This window comes from Mustelus asterias, chromosome 6 (genome assembly GCF_964213995.1).
Source record: "Mustelus asterias chromosome 6, sMusAst1.hap1.1, whole genome shotgun sequence".
Lineage (NCBI taxonomy): Eukaryota > Metazoa > Chordata > Chondrichthyes > Carcharhiniformes > Triakidae > Mustelus > Mustelus asterias.
Window position 1 is genome coordinate 88,243,998 of NC_135806.1, and position 20,147 is coordinate 88,264,144.

A 20,147-nucleotide genomic window follows, 5' to 3' on the forward strand; every position below is an offset into this window, starting at 1 on the left:
TGCTCCCCTACCACATCACTCCCGGGCCGGATAATGCCTCCCCCTGGCCCCCACAGACATTGTCCCATCCCCACAACATTACTGACCCCCTTATACCCCCACCCGCCTGCCACCAGACCGATCACGGCCCCTCCTCCCTTCCCCCTCACTGATCTCAGGCAGAGTGGCAGCGGACCCCCCCTTTCCCCTTACTCATCACAGGCAGAGTGGCAGTGGAGCCCCCTTCCTCCTCACCCATCACAGGCAGAGAGATCCACCCTCTCCCCTAAACCCTACAGATATCAGGCATCCCCCTCGCCCCCACCCTGGACCCTCCCGCACAAGGCCCCAATCTTCCCTGGACTCCGATGACTGTGTGACATCTCCCTCTCTCTCCCCTGTCCCCAATCATTGAGGCACTGATCCACCCGCCCCCAACCCTCCCTTCCCATCAGCACATCTGCAAGTGCTCACTTGCCTTCCCCTCAATGCTAACAAGCAAACTGCATGGAACTTGCTGGAATGCTCTGCCAAACTGCCTGCAGCTGATCTGCCCTAATGAGGGGCAGCTCCATTAGAAACTCAAGAATGGACAGGCAGGCATTCCTGCACAAAATGTCCGCACGACCAGCCCCCCGATTTACTGAGGGCGACCTGGGGAGGCTGCTGGATGCAGCAGAGGCGAGGCAGGACACCCTCTTTCCCCCAGGAGGACGCAGACCTAGGGGCTCTGATGGAAAAGCGGCCTGGGAGGAAGTCGCCGCCTTGGTCAGTGCCAGGGCACTGGCCCCCCGAACCGGGAAGTGGTGCCGGAAAAAGATTAATGACCTCATCCGTGCAGCAAGGGTGAGTACCGAACCCCATCTTGCATCTTCTCCCAAATCTCCCCCCAGATCCTCCCATCCCCAGCACCCTGCATGCTTCCAGTTCCTGACCCCCAAGCATCTCCTTCCTTCCCTCCCCCCAAGAGTCCCACTGTGCTTGCCCTCTCAGGGTCACCACCTGATACTCTGCAGGAGTCATGCCATAATTTCTTTCATGGCTCCTTCTGTCTCCACAGGAGAAGACTGACCACAACACCCATGAGAGGGTGAAGACAGAGGGTGGTGAGCCAGACCTCTGGGTCCTCACCCCCTTTGAGGAGCGGGTGCTGGAGCTCTCAAGAGAAAGGGAGATGCGGGCTGTCAGCACCAGCATGGTCGGGCTGCCGTCAAGAAGTGAGCACCTGTCATTCCTCCACTCACTTTGAGGCAACTTCTTGGGGGCACGAGGTTTTGGCTGCGAGGGGCAAGGTTTAAAGGAGATTTACGAGCATGTTTATTTGCACAGAGAGGATAGTGGGTGTCTGCAACTCGCTGCAGGGAGAGGTTGTGGATGCAGATACGATAGTGACCTTTAAGGGACATCTCTACAGCTATGTGAATGGGATGGGAATAAAGGCATATGGTCCCCAGAAGTGGGTTACAAATCAGATGGGCAGCCTGGTCGCTACAGGCTTAGAGGGCCGAAGGGTCTGTTCCTGTGATGTAATTTTCTTGGTGCTTTGTTCTATGTTCAATGGAGACATGTGATTCATGTACTTGGCATCCCGGATTCCTCTCCCTCCCTTGCACTTAACGTTGTGTCCTGTGTTGCAGGGACAGATCCGGACACCCCTTTTGGACTACAGGCCCCTGCTGCAGCTCCCGCCCATCCAGACAACTTGGACGAGTCCTCAGAGGATATGGGTGAAGGGATCCCTGAGGGTGGCACCATTTTGGCGTCAGCTTCCATCTCACAACTCACCATCCCAGATACTGACACGTTGGTGGGTCCAGTTAGTGGTGAGGCTTCTGGGTCACTCTCTGGTGAGCACAAAACATCTGCTGATGTACATTGGGTGGAGGAGGGAACGTCAGAGGCCTCTGGCATGCCGGAGGAAAGGACTCAGCTAGCCCCAGGCTACATGCTGGGCCTCTGAGATCACTTCACTTCTCCCTCAGAGATGGAGATGCAGCAGCAGAGCCAGAGAATGCAGGAGGGGCTGACGGCCACACTGAACCGACTGTGAGGCTGTTGGGAGGAGTCCCAACGCTTTCAGGTGGACCAGCTATTACCTGTCTTGCGTGCTTCCCAGGCCAACACTGCAAGGGTGGCGTCTGTGGTGGAAAGCCTGGGGCAGGGGATCCCCATCATGAGTGGCAGGCTCCAAGCGATGGCCGTCACAGCAGGCCACAGCAGAGTCCTAGAGGGCCGCGGCTGAGTCACAGCAGGTCACAGCTGAGGGACTGAACAGGCTTCTCGGGATTCTGCGGCCCATGGCTGAGAGGCTTGAGAGCTTGCAGGATACCCAGCGGGACAGCGCTGAGACACAGCAGGCTACGGCAGCAGCCCTTGAGAATATGGCCCAGTCGCGGAGGGTCATGGCTGAGGGGCTGCAGAGCATGGCCCAGTCTCAGAGGGCACTTGCTGCAGCCATTGAGAGGTGGCCCCCGACTCAAGTGGCTATCGCAGAGGGTTTGACCACCAACGGTAGGACACAGGTGATCCTCCAGGACTGGCAGTGCCAGGTGATGCCGGAACTTCTGGAGCTCACTGCAGAAGCACCGCCATCCCATGGAGTGACCCAGGGGCCCACAGGAACCCCAAGAGAGGAGGAAGGGCTCAAGACCATGCCGGGGCCTTCCAGCCAGGAGACTGTGGCTGTGACTACACGTTCTGACTCCCCCCTTCCTGACACTTGGGCATCTCAGGGGCAACAGGTTGAAGAGGGTGTCATGGAAACATCCCAAACACCTGGAAGCGAGCCAGGGCTCCCAAGGTCCAGGGCCTCCAGAGGACGCCCGCCACATGCATCACAGGCCATGGGGCGAGATAGGCAGCTGGCCCACTCCACCTCCGATGTCCATTCTGGGGAGTCACTGAGACGTAGTGGTAGGCCACGTAAGGTTAGGAAGTTGTATTTGCACTGAGATGGCACGGGTGAAGGGCTGCACCAGTTAGAAAGGCATGTAAACACCTTAACGTTTTCTGCTCACAAGTTTTTATGTTACACCTTTATTGTAAGTAAATGTTTTTTTCAACATCTGCGACTAATTTGTCTCGACAATGAATCCTCTTCCATTGATGATCTCCAGAGGGATGCTTCATGTTGGTGTCAGTTGGGGTGGCCCCTCAATGCGGTGTCACTGAGAAAAGATGGTCTCGCATACCCCACGAGCGATTCCTTCCCGTCCCCCACCCCACCCGCCCCAGGACCCTGTGTGGGGGTTTCAGATCCCTTACCCACTACACAGACGTGGGCCCAGGTGCCAGCATGCATGCGGAGCTCAGGAAGGAGCCAGACTAGTTTGCACCAGGGCATCATCATAATGGTGCTTAGCGAGTCGTCATCACCCTTCTGCCTGCTAGAGAATTCGCTAACACAGAGTACCCAGGCCCACCACTCCGGTGTGATGATGTTGCAGGATATAGAAGGAATTTTTTTTTGGGGGGTGGGATGCAACCCACAGACACTTGCCCCTAGTGACTGAACGGCCTGGTGATCAGGGCCTCCCTTGCCACCCTCGCGTGCTTCATTTGGATTGTCAGCCCTCCAGCGCCTGGTTGTTGTTGCTTGACTTCCTCTTTTTCCTCCTCCTCCTCTTCCTCCTCCTCCTCCTCCTGCTGGCCATCCTCCCCAGCGATGCCCGGCTGTTCAGCCTCCACATCCTCCTCCTCCTCCTCCTCCTCCTCCTCCAATAGTTAACCTCTCTGCTGTGCCAGATTGTGCAAGGCACAGCACACGACAACTATGCGGAAAGAGATCAGAGGGCTGTATTGGAAGTCCCCGCCAGATCGGTCTACGAATCACATTTTGAGGAGCCCAATGCACCTCTCCGCTATCACACATGTGGCTACATGGGCCTCATTATAGCAGGTCTCCGCCTCGGTCACAGGCCTCCGCACAGGCATCATCAGCCATGTACAAAGCAGGTAACCCGTATCACCCACGAGCCAACCTCTCAGCCTGGGCTCCTCCTCAAATGGCTCCGGGATGTCTGAGCTCCTGACCATGAAGCTGTTATGCACGCTGCCTGGATGTCTGGCGCAGATGTGCATGATGTTCATATTGTGGTCGCACACAGTTTGTATATTCAGGGAATGGAACCCCTTCCTATTGACAAATCTCTGCGGATTCTATGGGGGGTCTTGAGGGCAATGTATGTGCACACCCCCTGCACGTTAGGTATCCGCGCAATGGCTGCGAACCCGGGCTTCCTGCTGCGCCCGGTCCAGGTTAACGTTGATGAACTGGCCAGCCCGGGCATACAGGGTATCAGTGACCTGCCTCACACAGGTGTGCACAGCAGATTGGGAGGTGCCACAGATACCTCTGCTAGGGGTCTGGAAGGAGCCAGCAGCATAGAAGCTTAGCGCGGCCGTCAATTTGACAGCCACCAAGAGTGGGTGACCCCCTGTCGCTCGGTGCCAGGTCCTGCAACAGATTGGACAGGTATTGTACGGTCTCCTTTCAGAGTCGGAGTTGGCAGTGGCACACGGTGTCCGACATCTGTTTGAAGGACACTTGTGAATGGAATTGCTGAGGTCTCTGCTCCCTCCTTCTGGGTGAATGGCGGACTCCTCCTGCCTCTGGTGGTCATCTCCCTCTGGTCCTGAAAGTGTTAAGGCCCAGGCCCCCTGTGCCCGCAATTCTTCCTCCAGCTCTTTCTCCTCAGCTCCAGCAGCAACCAAAAGAACAGCACGATCAATTGGTTGAATCGGAAAAGTCATGTCGTCACTCTGAAGAGGGGGGAGAGGAGGTGGAGAGGAACACATGTAGAGGTTATGGAACACCGTTTGCCCCTAGCACATCCACAGTCACAGCGCCCCACCCCCCAATTCCCCCAGCCACATGCTCCCCACAGTCATAGCCCCCCCAATTCCCCCAGCCACATTCTCCCCACAATCACAGCCCCCCCAATTCCCCCAGCCACATTCTCCCCACAATCACAGACACCCCCAATTCCCCCAGCCACATTCTCCCCACAATCACAGCCCCCCCAATTCCCCCAGCCACATTCTCCCCACAATCACAGCCCCCCCAATTCCCCCAGCCACATTCTCCCCACAGTCACAGCCCCCCCAATTCCCCCAGCCACATTCTCCCCACAGTCACAGCACCTCCCAATCCCCAGCCACATGCTCCGCACAATCACAGCTCCCCCAATTCAAAACAGCCACTGCTGTTTGTCATTTTTATTAATGACTTGGATGAGGGCGTGGAAGGATGGATTAGTAAATTTGCGGATGACACTAAAGTCGGTGGAGTTGTAGACAGTGTGGAGGGAAGTGGCAGGTTACAGAGGGACATAGATAAGCTGCAGAGCTGGGCTGAGAGGTGGCAAATGGAGTTTAATGCGGAAAAGTGCGAAGTGATTCACTTTGGAAAGAGTAACAGGAATACAGAATACTGGGCTAATGGTAAGATACTTGGTAGTGTGGATGAACAGAGGGATCTGGGTGTCCATGTGCATAGATCCCTGAAAGTTGGCACCCAGGTTGATAGGGTTGTTAAGAAGGCGAACGGTGTGTTAGCTTTTATTGGTAGAGGGATTGAGTTTCGGAGCCAGGAGGTCATGCTGCAACTGTACAAAACTCTGGTGCGGCCGCATTTGGAGTATTGCGTACAGTTCTGGTCGCCGTATTATAGGAAAGATGTGGAAGTGTTGGAAAGGGTGCAGAGGAGATTTACCAAGATGATGCCTGGTATGGTGGGAGAATCGTATGAGGAAAGGCTGAGGGGCTTGAGGTTGTTTTCGTTAGAGAGAAGAAGGTTAAGAGGTGACTTAATAGAGGCATACAAGATGATCAGAGGATTAGATAGGGTGGATAGTGAGAGCCTTTTTCCTCGGATGGTGTTGGCTAGCACGAGGGGACATAGCTTTAAATTGAGGGGTGATAGATATAGGACAGATGTTAGAGGTAGGTTCTTTACTCAGAGAGTAGTAAGGGCGTGGAATGCCCTGCCTGCAGCAGTGGTGGACTCGTCAACGTTGAGAGCGTTCAAGTGATTATTGGATAAACATATGGATGATATTGGAATAGTGTAGATTAGAGGGGCTTTAGATTGGCACCACTGGTCGGCGCAACATCGAGGGCCGAAGGGCCTGTACTGCGCTGTAATGTTCTATGTTCTATGTCTATGTTCTAATTCCCCGAGCCACATGCCCCCCACAATCACAGCCCCCCCAATTTCCCCAGCCACATGCTCCCCACAATCACAGCTCCCCAATTCCCCCAGCCACATTCTCCCCACAGTCACAGCTCCCCAATTCCCCCAGCCACATGCTCCCCACAGTCACAGCCCCCCCCCCAGTTCCCCCAGCCACATTCTCCCCACAGTCACAGCCCCCCCAATTCTCCCAGCCACATGCTCCCCACAGTCACAGCCCTCCCAAATCCCCCAGCCACATTCTCCCCACAGTCACAGCCCCCCCAATTCCCCCAGCCACATTCTCCCCACAGTCACAGCTCCCCAATTCCCCCAGCCACATTCTCCCCACAGTCACAGCTCCCCAATTCCCCCAGCCACATTCTCCCCACAGTCACAGCTCCCCAATTCCCCCAGCCACATTCTCCCCACAGTCACAGCTCCCCAATTCCCCCAGCCACATTCTCCCCACAGTCACAGCTCCCCAATTCCCCCAGCCACATGCCCCCCACAGTCACAGCCCCCCAATTCCCCCAGCCACATGCTCCCCACAATCACAGCGCCCCCCAATTCCCCCAGCCACATGCTCCCCACAATCACAGCTCCCCAATTCCCCCAGCCACATTCTCCCCACAATCACAGCTCCTTGAAAAGTTGGGAGACTGCAGCAGTGCAATTTGCAAGGGCTTTGTGCACATCCTTCAGCTGGAAGTGAGCTGAGTGCACTAGGACCCAGCTGCACCGAAAGGACAGAGGTCAGTTTTGAGACCCGGGTCAGACATCGGAGACCTTGCTGAGCAACAACCCCCCACTCCCTCACACTCGCAGAGCCGCCACCGACCTGAGAAAGAAAATGGCCGCAACAACAGGACACCCGTGAGTAGCAGAGAGCCGTCGGACGCTATGCACTTACCTCCTCACCAACCCTCACTGATGCAGCGCCCGAATCGGACTTTTATGGAGCATGTCTGTTTTGTGCTGATTCCGGATTGGCGAACGCAGTGGTAAAGGGGGAAGTGCCAATAAAGTTGGCGTGCAGCCCATTAATTCAACTTAAATGTATTCAAATTGCCATTGCACCTGTTTCGGGCATGGTCCCGATCACGGCCATTTTCGGCCCTTGGTAAAGAGGGAATCAGCGTGGATATGGGCGCGGATCGCACTACTCGCCTCACGCCCCACTTTACCAAGTCTTCACCCCCGAAAACAGCTGCAACTTGATGGTAAAATTGAGCTCCGTATCTTTATTAACGAACGATCGATGGGAGAATGAGCCTTGGGCAGTCCAATGCCTGACTACAAGAGAAGGCCTTGAGGATTCCAACACCGCTCTGAGGTTACAATGCATCAGAGAGATCAATTATACATTTCTCAAGTTTACATTTCCCGCCCTCTGTTAGTTATGAACCAGTAAGAAGTTTAACAACACCAGGTTAAAGTCCAACAGGTTTATTTGGTAGCAAAAGCCACACAAGCTTTCGAGGCTCTGAGCCCCTTCTTCAGGTGAGTGGGAATTCTGTTCACAAACAGAACTTATAAGACACAGACTCAATTTACATGAATAATGGTTGGAATGCGAATACTTACAACTAATCCAGTCTTTAAGAAACAAAACAATGGGAGTGGAGAGAGCATCAAGACAGGCTAAAAAGATGTGTATTGTCTCCAGACAAGACAGCCAGTGAAACTCTGCAGGTCCACGCAACTGTGGGAGTTACAAATAGTGTGACATAAATTCTGATTCTAGGATCGCATGATAAAGACTCAGGAGGAAAAAAGCAGAAATATTTATGTGAAATAGTGTGACATAAACCCAATATCCGAGTTTCACTGGCTGTCTTGTCTGGAGACAATACACATCTTTTTAGCCTGTCTTGATGCTCTCTCCACTCCCATTGTTTTGTTTCTTAAAGACTGGATTAGTTGTAAGTATTCGCATTCCAACCATTATTCATGTAAATTGAGTCTGTGTCTTATAAGTTCTGTTTGTGAACAGAATTCCCACTCACCTGAAGAAGGGGCTCAGAGCCTCGAAAGCTTGTGTGGCTTTTGCTACCAAATAAACCTGTTGGACTTTAACCTGGTGTTGTTAAACTTCTTACTGTGTTTACCCCAGTCCAACGCCGGCATCTCCACATCAGTTATGAACCAGTCATTTTCAATACAAATCAATCACAGTTAGTACCTGTCATATACTTAGGCAAATTGCATTTTACCCTTTAACCTCATGGGGTTTCATTGGTCTGTAAAATCCGGATGCTTCCTCCCTCTGTTACTCAGTAGCCCCTGACGCTTAGCTACAAAGGTCAAAATTAGTGTTCCACCAACTCTTACTTACGTCAATGGCTGAGCCAGACCGATGTACATTCTCATGTTTGAAAAGGCCTACCTTATCTGGACTATGTGAACAACCCTATTCATAAGGGACTCTGAGAAGACCTGCTTTATTTGCACAGTATGATCTGCCCTATTCATGAAGGGGCTGAGAAGACCTTACGGCTGGTACTGTTATTGACAAGAGCTTACACATTCTGCAGTTTCATTGCCCTAAAGAATGTGGTTCATCTCAATATAGTAAGAAGTTTAACAACACCAGGTTAAAGTCCAACAGGTTTATTTGGTAGCAAAAGCCACACAAGCTTTCGGAGCTCCAAGCCCCTTCTTCAGGTGAGTGGGAATTCTGTCTCGCAGAATTCCCACCCACCTGAAGAAGGGACTTGGAGCTCCGAAAGCTTGTGTGGCTTTTGCTACCAAATAAACCTGTTGGACTTTAACCTGGTGTTGTTAAACTTCTTACTGTGTTTACCCCAGTCCAACGCCGGCATCTCCACATCATCTCAATATGCCTTTGGTCCCATTAGGCTTTGCGGTAACCTGCTTTTGGCTAAAGTGTACAGATTTCTTTAACATACAACTCAAATACATTTTAAAAGATCCAAAATGCATGTTTAAATCAGAAATACTTTTTCAAATTTTATTCTTAGTTGAGTCTCTTACTGTAGTTATATATGTCTTATGTAGACTGTTCCTCTGTTAGCTTGTAAATCTAATCTAAGGTCATTTCACTCATTGTTAGTATTTTATTAGTAACTTAAATCCCTGGTTATTTGAAATTTCTCAAACCTACTAAGAATTTTCCCAACACAGCCCATTAAACCATTCTACCTTCTTAATTTCATTAATTGCCTAGGTTTACATTCAGTGAACATCTGGATAATGTGTGGTGATGATCACTTAATCCTGCATGTTTAATGCAGCCCAGCTCGGAAGCACTTGTGTAACATTCCAACACACCAGTCCTGATGACAGAACCATGTATCAGGATGATTGACTGGTGATCAGTAATATTCTCTGCAGTCATGGATAATGATTCCAGTGCATTTGTGAAAATCCCACCATTTTCTGGGTCCTATGCACCGAGATGGCCTAGAATTGCACAACCAGTCCCGTTGTGTTGATATTTGGATTTCCTCTTAAGGGAATCATGGGCTTCCTTTTACACCCATCTTGTCCTGTACAAGGATAGGAATAAAACTGGCAATAATATAAAATAAAACTGAATAAAACAGGGACTACTCAGCAGATAAGGTACTATACTTGGAGAATCACAATTAATGGGCGGATTGATTGGAAATGATTGTAGTCATGCATGGGCAAGGCTAAGTGCTGGACAGTTGGTGGAAACCCTGCCAATGCCATTTCCAGGAGCCCCACTGGGATTAATTCCCTATCAGGCAGCCCACTCGCTGACTCTTGTCAGGATTCCCACCTTCATTGGGGGCAAATTCCTACCAGAGCTCCCAGGGCAGGGTGGATATCCTGCCTCTAAGATCTGCCAGCCAGTCATAGATCAGCTGGGAGCAGTGGCCAGTGCTGGGAATGTAGCTGGGCCGAGGAGCAGAACCACAGCTGGAGCTCTGGAGGGAAGATAAGTGACGTAGGATTGCTGGGGCCATGGAGACCCTGGCCTGAGTTGGTAGAGAGTGGTTGAAAGGGCAGGCAGGGTTCTTCCCGCCTGGAAGGCCTCTTTCTGTGGGGTCTCTTCATTGAGCATGGACTGCTGAGGTAGGAGGGAACACGACCCCCCTCCCCCGACAAACCCCTCATCACTACCAGACTGCAGGCATATCTGCCAGGTATATCTCGGTGAGAGGCCCAAGAGGTATGGCCCCTATCCACTGCTGGTCGAATACCAGTGGCAGCTGGAGGAGGCTCTTTGGTAACCATTAAAGGGTGCCCAGTCGCTTCTGGATAGGAAGGGCATCTTTGACCCCTTCCTGCCCTGGACGGAAGTCAGGAAGGCGACAGGGCTTCCACCCTTGTACCATCGCCAACCAGCCTCTGGGTGGAATATTAAATTCTGCTCAAGGTTTCAGATTGATGACCTGTCATCAGAATGGAATACTACCAATAGCCACTGCTTAAATTTGATAGCACAAACAGCTCCTTGTTCTCAAATCTCAGGTCTGTCCTTGAGTTGCCAGATTTTTGAGGTATGTGCCAGCATTGTTGAAGATGTTGGCTAGCTTTTGCCCACTTTAGAACCATAGAACCATAGAAAATTACAGCTTAGAAACAGGCCTTTTGGCCCTTCTTGTCTGTGCCGAACCACTTTTTGCCTAGTCCCACTGACCTGCACTTGGACCATATCCCTCCACACCCCTCTCATCCATGAACCCGTCCAAGTTTTTCTTAAATGTTAAAAGTGACCCTGCATTTACCACTTTATCCGGCAGCTCATTCCACACTCCCACTACTCTCTGCGTGACGAAGCCCCCCCTAATATTCCCTTTAAACTTTTCTCCTTTCACCCTTAACCCATGCCCTCTGTTTTTTTTCTCCCCTAGCCTCAGCGGAAAAAGCCTGCTTGCATTCACTCTATCTATACCCATCAAAATCTTATACACCTCTATCAAATCTCCCCTCAATCTTCTACGCTCCAGGGAATAAAGTCCCAACCTAATCAATCTCTCTCTGTAACTCAGCTTCTCAAGTCCCGGCAACATCCTTGTGAACCTTCTCTGCACTCTTTCAACCTTATTTACATCCTTCCTGTAACTAGGTGACCAAAACTGTCCACAATACTCCAAATTCGGCCTCACCAATGCCTTATATAACCTTACCATAACACTCCAACTTTTATACTCGATACTCCGATTTATAAAGGCCAATGTACCAAAGGCACTGTTTACGACCCTATCCACCTGTGACGTCACTTTTAGGGAATTCTGTACCTGTATTCCCAGATCCCTCTGTTCAACTGCACTCTTCAGAGTCCTACCATTTACCCTGTACGTTCTACTTTGGTTTGTCCTTCCAATGTGCAATATCTCACACTTGTCTGCGTTAAATTCCATTTGCCATTTTTCAGCCCATTTTTCTAGTTGGTCCAAATCCCTCTGCAAGCTTTGAAAACCTTCCTCACTGTCCACTACACCTCCAATCTTTGTATCATCAGCAAATTTACCACATTATCATCCAGATCATTGATATAGATGACAAACAACAATGGACCCAACACCGATCCCTGCGGCACACCATGAGTCACAGGCCTCCACTCAGAGAAGCAATCCTCCACAACCACTTTCTTGTGTTATTAATATCCATTTATTTGTACTTTTTTTAAAAACAGAGAATGCATTTTAAAGCTTTTATATAGGTCAAGTGGGACATGGCTAATATTGAACTGAAAAGAATAAAAGCTCATTTGCATATGATGTGCTTCACTGTGGTGTGTGCCATTATTTTTAATATAATGCATATGAGGCTATAATTGACAAGCCAATCCCAAATGGATTGCATAGTTTGCATGTGTCTGGGTGGCTTATCATGCAGGGTAAAGAAAGGAGGATGGATCACATTCAATTATAAGGTTGCATATGATAATAAAACACTCCAAATTATTTGTAGAGTTTATTCTTCGCTGCTGCCATATCAAGTCAGATCCTAATTAATTCAGCTGTAGTATTACAGATAAGGGAGCGCTAACAATACATGACACTGGTTTACAAAACACAATGACATGGTTTCATGAAGATAGGCTTACAATTGTTTCATGTGTTTTCTCCATCTGAGGTTCATTAGGGATTTTCTCACTTGGAGCAGAGAGGCTGTGCTCATCAGCCGAATTGTGAGCAAGTAAGATCTACACCATCTTGTCAATGCATTTGTAACTAGTATTGGATGGTCCAATTAAAACTAAGGAGTTAGTGGTTAGGAATTCTGCAGCAATAGCAGCAATGTTCAGGCTGCTCAGTTGTTTCTTTGACATTTTGCTGCTGCTTTGAGCAAAGAATTATGTGAAAGGGGTGTTAGGGAATTGAGATAAGAAGACCAATGGCACATTAGAAACTGCACTGCAGAGTGTGCACTGATAAGTATTCATCGTGTACTAAAACAATTAACACCATGAATTGGTAATATATTCTGAGATCATTAACCATGTCTCTTGTTAGATATTGCTAATCCTTACTGTATGGAGCCACAGAGCCTGAAATAAGTTTTGCTCATAATATTATACGTCCAATTGATTACACTAAAAACACTGATGCTGCAAAAAATTACTGAACCTTAGACACCACCAGTTCTTGGATTGATGGATGCTGGATTCATCATTCTGGGTGTAAAAGGAAATGACTTTTTTCCCCATTTTATAGTTCCTTTTTAATGAACTTATCTAAAGTGAACTGATTATTCTACCGATATGTTAAAACAACCTGTAAGTAATAGCATGCATGGTATGAAAGTTTTGGTTGTGTAACTCTGATTTAGATTAATAATCCAATTTAGACCATTCTTTTTTCTTTTTCACAGCATTGCTGAGGCACAGTTTTGCTGGGACTGAGTCAATGCTGCCTGCTTGAGAGCCATTATGAAGCTTAAAGGGTTATTCCATCATAGTGGAGAGGCACATTACATCTGACTCCAATTTTCTCTTCAGACAATAGCTGCACAAATAGACCTCCACAATGAGAATCACTGAATAATGATCAGAAGAAAGAACTAGGGACTTTTTTTTCAGACTTCAAGAGCGCTGAAGTGAATTCCATTTCTCTCAGTTCCCTGACTGAGATCAGCTAATATGGGGTCTTAAAGGATCATTTTAATCTTCACAGACAGGAAAACCAAGAGGATACGATCAGTTGCTGATCTCCCAGTTGATGGAAAGGAAGATTGGGTGAGATGTAAAACGAGCTTCTAGTCCAATCCCTGCACTTTTCTCTTGGATGGGTTCAGTTTAAGATTTCATCGTTCATCTACACAGAGGGTGGTGGGGGCCTGGAATGCGCTGCCAAGTAGGGTGGTGGAGGCAGGCACGCTGACATCGTTTAAGACTTACCTGGATAGTCACATGAGCAGCCTGGGAATGGAGGGATACAAACGATTGGTCTAGTTGGACCAAGGAGCGGCACAGGCTTGGAGGGCCGAAGGGCCTGTTTCCTGTGCTGTACTGTTCTTTGTTCTTTGTACATCCACTTCCAGTAACACAAATTTCATCAGCATGACTTTGATAGAGCGTGGGATTTTGAATTGCAAGAAATACAATATATCAAAAGTATGGGGCAGGATTTTTGCCCTGATATGAGGCAAGAGTGAGGTCAGGTTCCCATTAACATCTAACTAGGCCAACCCTCCGACTGGTTTCAGCTGCTTTACATCACCTAGCAGATTCTCTCTCTGCCTAATTCAAAACTGCTTCTAGGCTTACTACCCATTTTTATGGTAATCGCACAGATAAATCCCAAAACCAAAATCAGTACCTCCATGTAATTTACCCACACGGTAATGTAGTATGCTTAGGATGTCCTAGATGGAGATTTGAACTAATTATCCCTAATCCCCAAACCTTCCTTTTGTTGTGGGAAACAGTATATATAGTTTAAACCCCTTCTTGAGACAACTGTAGACATCAGAAAGTCAGACGGGTAGCCCATTGTTTTTTTGCCAATACTTTCCACAATGATCTTACAAAAATAAACATAGGCCACATTTTGATTTGCAATTATTTTAGATCTGTTTACTAATTTGCCGAACCAGGGCTAGAATTTACACTCCCCCATGAGCAAGCCTTTGGTGTGGGGGTGGTGGGGGTGGGGGTGTTGGGGTGGGGGAGAGAGGGGGGAGGTTGGAGGAAGCCTGAAATTGAACGAATGAGATTCCCTCTTGATTCCTGCCCACCCTGACCACACAGCAATTTTACACTGGGGCCAGAAAGGCCCCAGACAGGAAGCCTGCCCTTGTCCCATTTGAGACCCTTAAGTGACAAATTAACTCAATGGCTGTTTCCCACCCAGCCTCAGTTTTTAGGGGCAGAAGTCTTGGCTGTAGCTATTTAATGGTCATTCAAGTGTGAAATGACTGTGGGGCATTTGGAGCTGGCGCGGATATGTGTAGGGGGCGGATCTTTGCTGGTAAGTACTTGTTGAATGTTTTTCTTTGGTTGTTTAAGAGTAATTTTAGAGTCTTTTCAGTTGTTGGAGCTGATAAAGTTGCGGCTCAGTCAAAGTTGGTTGGTTCTGGTCGTAGATGTCTTCTGTCGGTTGTTATGGATAGCATTATTCTTTGGTTTCGAGCCAGGTTTAGCAGGGCTAATTTTTTCATAACTAGAAGGCTAGTTTTGCCCATGACCCATAGTCCTTTGTCAGCTCAAGCAACTTCCAGATGGATTTAATAAGGCTGTATATCTCTTTGTCTGTTGATGTCTAATTTGTAGCCATTTTAAGTCCATGTGTTGTGAAACTCAGCATTTTAAATTTATCTATATTCCACATATTGTATTAATTTTCATAAGAAGGTGGATTACCTGACCTTACATATGCCATCCAAAAAATACATTCCAAAAATAATTGAAATAGAGACACCATGTTTGCAAAGCCACACCAGCAGCAATGGCCACGAAAGAGGATGAATGGGAGCAATCTACTATTCCATTAGCAATGCATCCAATCGCCTGGGTACTCAACAGGGTGGAGACAAACCATTAGACATATTCACTTGGACAATAGGACTGGCTGAGTGAGGAATTTCCAGTTATGATCCAATCAAGTTACAATTGGAATACACTAGAATTGGCCTTATTCGAATAACTGGGCAGTTGGTGAAATGACATCATATTACAAGCCAACCAATTGTGTGTTTTAAGCACTTGCTTTCATTTGCTAAATGGGACAAGCAACTGCAATGCTGAAGGAACAAGATCCTGTGTGAGTTCCTTTTCTTTTTCTTTCTTTCTCTCTCTTTTCACCCAACTTACAAATGTTTTGAACATTGTCTGCTGAGTTTGATTATCCAGGTGCCATAAGCAAAGACTTTAAAATAAGTCAATCCAGTGCTATCGTCTAGCACAATAGATCAATTGTCCATCTACCAATTTTAAACTGCCTTGATGCTGAAAACTACAGGATAATCGAGTGATAGCAGCAGGACTGCTGACTTCAGCCTGAAGCCAGCCAAGTAAACAACCTTCAGGAGTCATGCATCTCTTTAATTTTACTGGACTCTAAATTACTTCATCTATCCTCTCCACTGTGTAATCTATCTGTCTGTGTGTGAGCCTCAACTGTGTGAGTATATGAAAGTTGAAGCATTGTTTATTATTTTTACTTACACCTGGTTAATTACAATAAAAACTTTAAAGCAACAAATGTAGAATTAGGGAACTCATGTTAAGATCTAAAGAAAGGTCTCCAAAGACTTAAGGAAAGGTCTTTGTGTTGCAGCAGGAATGTTTACAGTGAGGTAAGGTCCCTTGCATAATTAGTATTCTTTATGGGGTGTAACTGACAAGCTTAATCTAAAGTAAAGTCATAGCAATAGAGCTTGTACCTATCACATGCTCCTCCTGTGCTGTGTGGGAAGTTATGGACGTGTACAGTGTCCCTGGCCACCACGTGTGCAGGAAATTGTATCCAAATGCATTTACTGGCTAACTGCATTTTGGAGCTGGGGAGGTGGGTGGGCTCACAGGGAGCATCAGTGAAGCTGAGATTGCCGTGGTCAGCATGTTCAGTGAGATGGTCCCACCGCAGATAAGGACTGAGCAGACAGAAAGGGGATGGGTGACAACTGGGCAGAATAGAGGAAGGCAGGTAGTGTAGGTGGCCTGTGGCCATCCCCTGCTCTAACAGATATATCATTTTAGACTGTGTGTGTGCGGGGGAGGGGGATGCCTTCTCAGGGGAATGCAGCAGAAGCCAAATCCATGGCACCATCGATGGCTCTGCTGCACAAGAAGTAAGGAAGAACAATAACAAGGCTATAGTGATTGGGAATTCAATAGTGAGGGGAACAGACAAGTTCTTCTGTGACCATAAAAGAGACTCCCAGTATGGCGTATTGACTCCCTGGTGTCAGGGTCAAGAATGTCTCTGAGCAGCTGCAGGATATTCTGAAGGGGGAAGGTGAACAGCCTGTGATTATGGTACATATCAGTACCAATGATATATGTAAAAAAAGGATGAGGTTCTACAAGCAAAATGTAGGGAGTAAGGACATAAATTTAAAAGTAGGGCTCAAAGAGTGTTACCTCAGGATTGAAATAATTGATTGAGATAATATTGCCACTTGCCAACGAGCATAAAAATAACAGGATATACCAGATGAATATGTAGTTAGAGAAATGGTGTGGAAGGGAGGGATTCAGATTCCTGGGACATTGAAACCAGTTCTGGGGATGTGGGACTGGTACAAGCATGATGGGTTGCATCTGGGCAGGACCTGGACCAATGTCCTCAGTGGGGTGATGGTGTTTGTTAGTGGGGAGGGTTTATACTAAAATGGCAGAGGGATGGGAACCTGAGCAGAGATATAGAGGAGGGAGAAGCAAGGAAGGAAAGAAAAGACAGAAATGTAAGAAGCAAAAGTGGAAGGCAGAAAACCAAATGGGACCAGAATGCAAGATATAGCTAAGATGAATAATAAAGTTAAAAAGACAAGTTTAAAGGCTTTTTGTCTATATGCGCAAAGTATTTGCAAAACGGTAGATGAATTAACCACGCAAGTAGACATAAATGGTTATGATATAGTTGCAATTGCAGAGACATGGCTACAGTGTTACTAAGGGTGTTAAATGAAAATCCAGGCATATTCATTATTTAGGAAGGACAGACAAAAAGGGAAATGAGGTGGGATAGCATTCTCATGTTATGTCCTAACTATGTTAGGGCTGTGAGGTTTACAAACTGAAAAATATATGAGGCAGGATTTTACAGTCTCGCTTGACCCGAGAACGGAAAATCCCATCCGAGGCCAACGGACATTTCCATTGTCCTTCCCTCGCCTGCTCCGATTCTGTGATGGGAGGGGCAGTAGAATATTGCCAATGGTTTACACACCTAGATTCAACCGAACAACAACAAATTTATAGAAGGAGTTGTTGTCTGTTCAGAGTACAAATTGAAACTACCAAGAGCCTGTGAGACACCCGAATGACATCACCATCAAATCATGGGACTGGCTCTTAAAGCAATCATGCAACCACTTAAATGTATAATGTCCCTCCCCCTTTACTTCTGTGGTCAGGATAACAAATAGCTATGACATTACACATGCTATCAATAATATTCTCGACGTTGTAGTATGCATCATTATTCATTACACCCAATCAATAAGAAGTATGATTTGGAACTTCAATAGACACTTCTCTTTGAACTAATTCTGCATTATTCTCATGTGGCATAATAGCATAGACACAATCATCAGGCAACTCAGATTCAACTAAGTCTACCTAAGTCTTCACAACATTAGGAACTAAAAGTGTTGGTACTTCTGGAGATGATACTCAGAAATCATTTTGAGATTACAACAATTGGGGGTGCACCAAAATTGTTCATCTTCAGTTTGAACTGTGTGAGGAATTGGACCTGTTTTTGCTAAGACAGTGCCTGGTACCCATTTCTTACATGTGGCATAATTACACACCAACACTTGATCTCGTTATTGAAATGAGCGTTGTTTTACAAATTCCGACTTCTTGCCAATTTTCTGTTTGTAATGTCCTATTTATGTCAGGGGTTGTGGATTGTACAAAAAGAAATAGATGAGTTTTGCACACATAGGGCCCTATTTTACCATTTTGATTCTAAGTGCTGAATCTGGGCGCAATTCAGATCCGACTTGTGAACCTGCTCTCAGGCGCCCCCATACGCACTTAGCCTGGAAAAAAAACCGCGAGTCTGAATCGTGCTGTGGGCGGGGCTTATTGTGCCTGAAACGCTGCAGCTCCGATCGGAGCCTTCAACTGTGCATGCGCAGTGAAAAAAAAAATTGAAAAACTCGCCCCTGTCACATCACTCCTGGGCTGCAAAAAGTGGATAAAGCGGCCTGGGAGCGCTGCCCCCAACAGATATCACCCCACCCCAAGACATAACTGTCCCCCTTATCCACTCACCCCCCCACAACCCAGACCGATCGTGACCGCCTACCCCCTTTTCCCCCCACTGATCGCCTGCAGAGTGGCAGCGGACCCCCCTACTCCTGCCCCCCCATCCCCCCACCAGAGAATGATCTGATCCTCCCTCCTCACCAGAGAACCATCTGGCTTTCTTCCCCCCCCCACCAGAGAATGATCGGGCTTCCCTCCTCCCTCCCCCCCCCCCCCACCAGAGAATGGTCGAGCCTCCTGCCCCACCACCCCCCCCCCGCCCCCCCTGCCATCAGAGAACCATCTGGCCTCCCTTCCTCCCTCCCCCCACCAGAGAACCATCTGGCCTCCCTTCCTCCCTCCCCCCACCAGAGAACCATCTGGCCTCTCTTCCTCCCTCCCTCCCCCCACCAGAGAACCATCTGGCCTCCCTTCCACCCCCCCCACCACCAAAAAATGATCGCCCCCCCCCCCCCCCCGCCCACCACAGATACATCTGGCCTGCCTCCTCCTCCTTCCCCCCAACCAGAGAATGATCTGCACTGATCGTGGCCATTTTCGGGCCTTGGTAAAGTGGGAAGCTGAGTGGACGTGGGCGCTGATCACGCTATTCGCCTCACGCCTGACTTTACCAGGTTTTCGTGCCCAAAAACGGGCGCAACGCTATGCTAAAATCACCCCCATAGATTCATGCTAACAGGCTGGCATGGTGGCACAGTGGTTAGCACTGCTGTCTCACAGCATCAGGAATCCGAGTTCAATTCTGGCCTCAGGTCTGCATGGAGTTTGCATGTTCTCCCTGTGTCTGCATGGGTTTCCTTTGGGTGCCCCAGTTTCCTCAGACACACCAAAGATTTATGGGTTAGGTCGATTGGCCATGCTAAAATTACCCCTTAGTGTCAGGGGGATTAGCAGGGTATATATGTGTGGTTATGGGGATAAGGCCTGGGTGGGATTGTTGTCGGTGCAGGCTCAATGAGATGAATTACCTCATTCTGCACTGTGATTCTAGGATTCAATAACAACTACAGGTTTAATGAAGGGGCTGTTGCCTGTTCAGAGTACAAAATTAAACTAAACAAGAGCTTGTGAAAAACCCCAATTACATCACTATCAAATCATGTGACCAGCTCTTAAAGTAATCACGCGACCACTTAAATATATAACAGTTGGGAATGGTGAGGGATAATAATAGCTCAGAAAGTCAAGAAGTGGAATCTGTATGGGTGGAGATAAGAAACACCAAGGGGCAGAAAATGTTGTTGGGGGCTGTCTCTGGGCTCCCAAACTGTAGTGCAGATACTAGGGAAAGTATTAAACAAGAAATCAGAGGTACATGCAATAAGGGTATGACTGTAATCTTGGGTGACTTTAATTCACACAGATTGGACAAACCAAACCAGCAATGGTATAGTGGAAGAGGAGTTCCTGGAGTGTATACATGATGGTTTTTTAGACCAATATATTGAGGAACCAACCAAAGCACAGGCCATTCCAGACTGGGTACTGTGCAATGAGAAACAATTAATCAACAATCATGTTGGAAGTCCAGCTATAATATTTTTCATTAAGAATTTTTCAATAAGATGGAGTGTGAAGTAGTCAAATCCAAAACTAGCATCCTGAAACTTAATA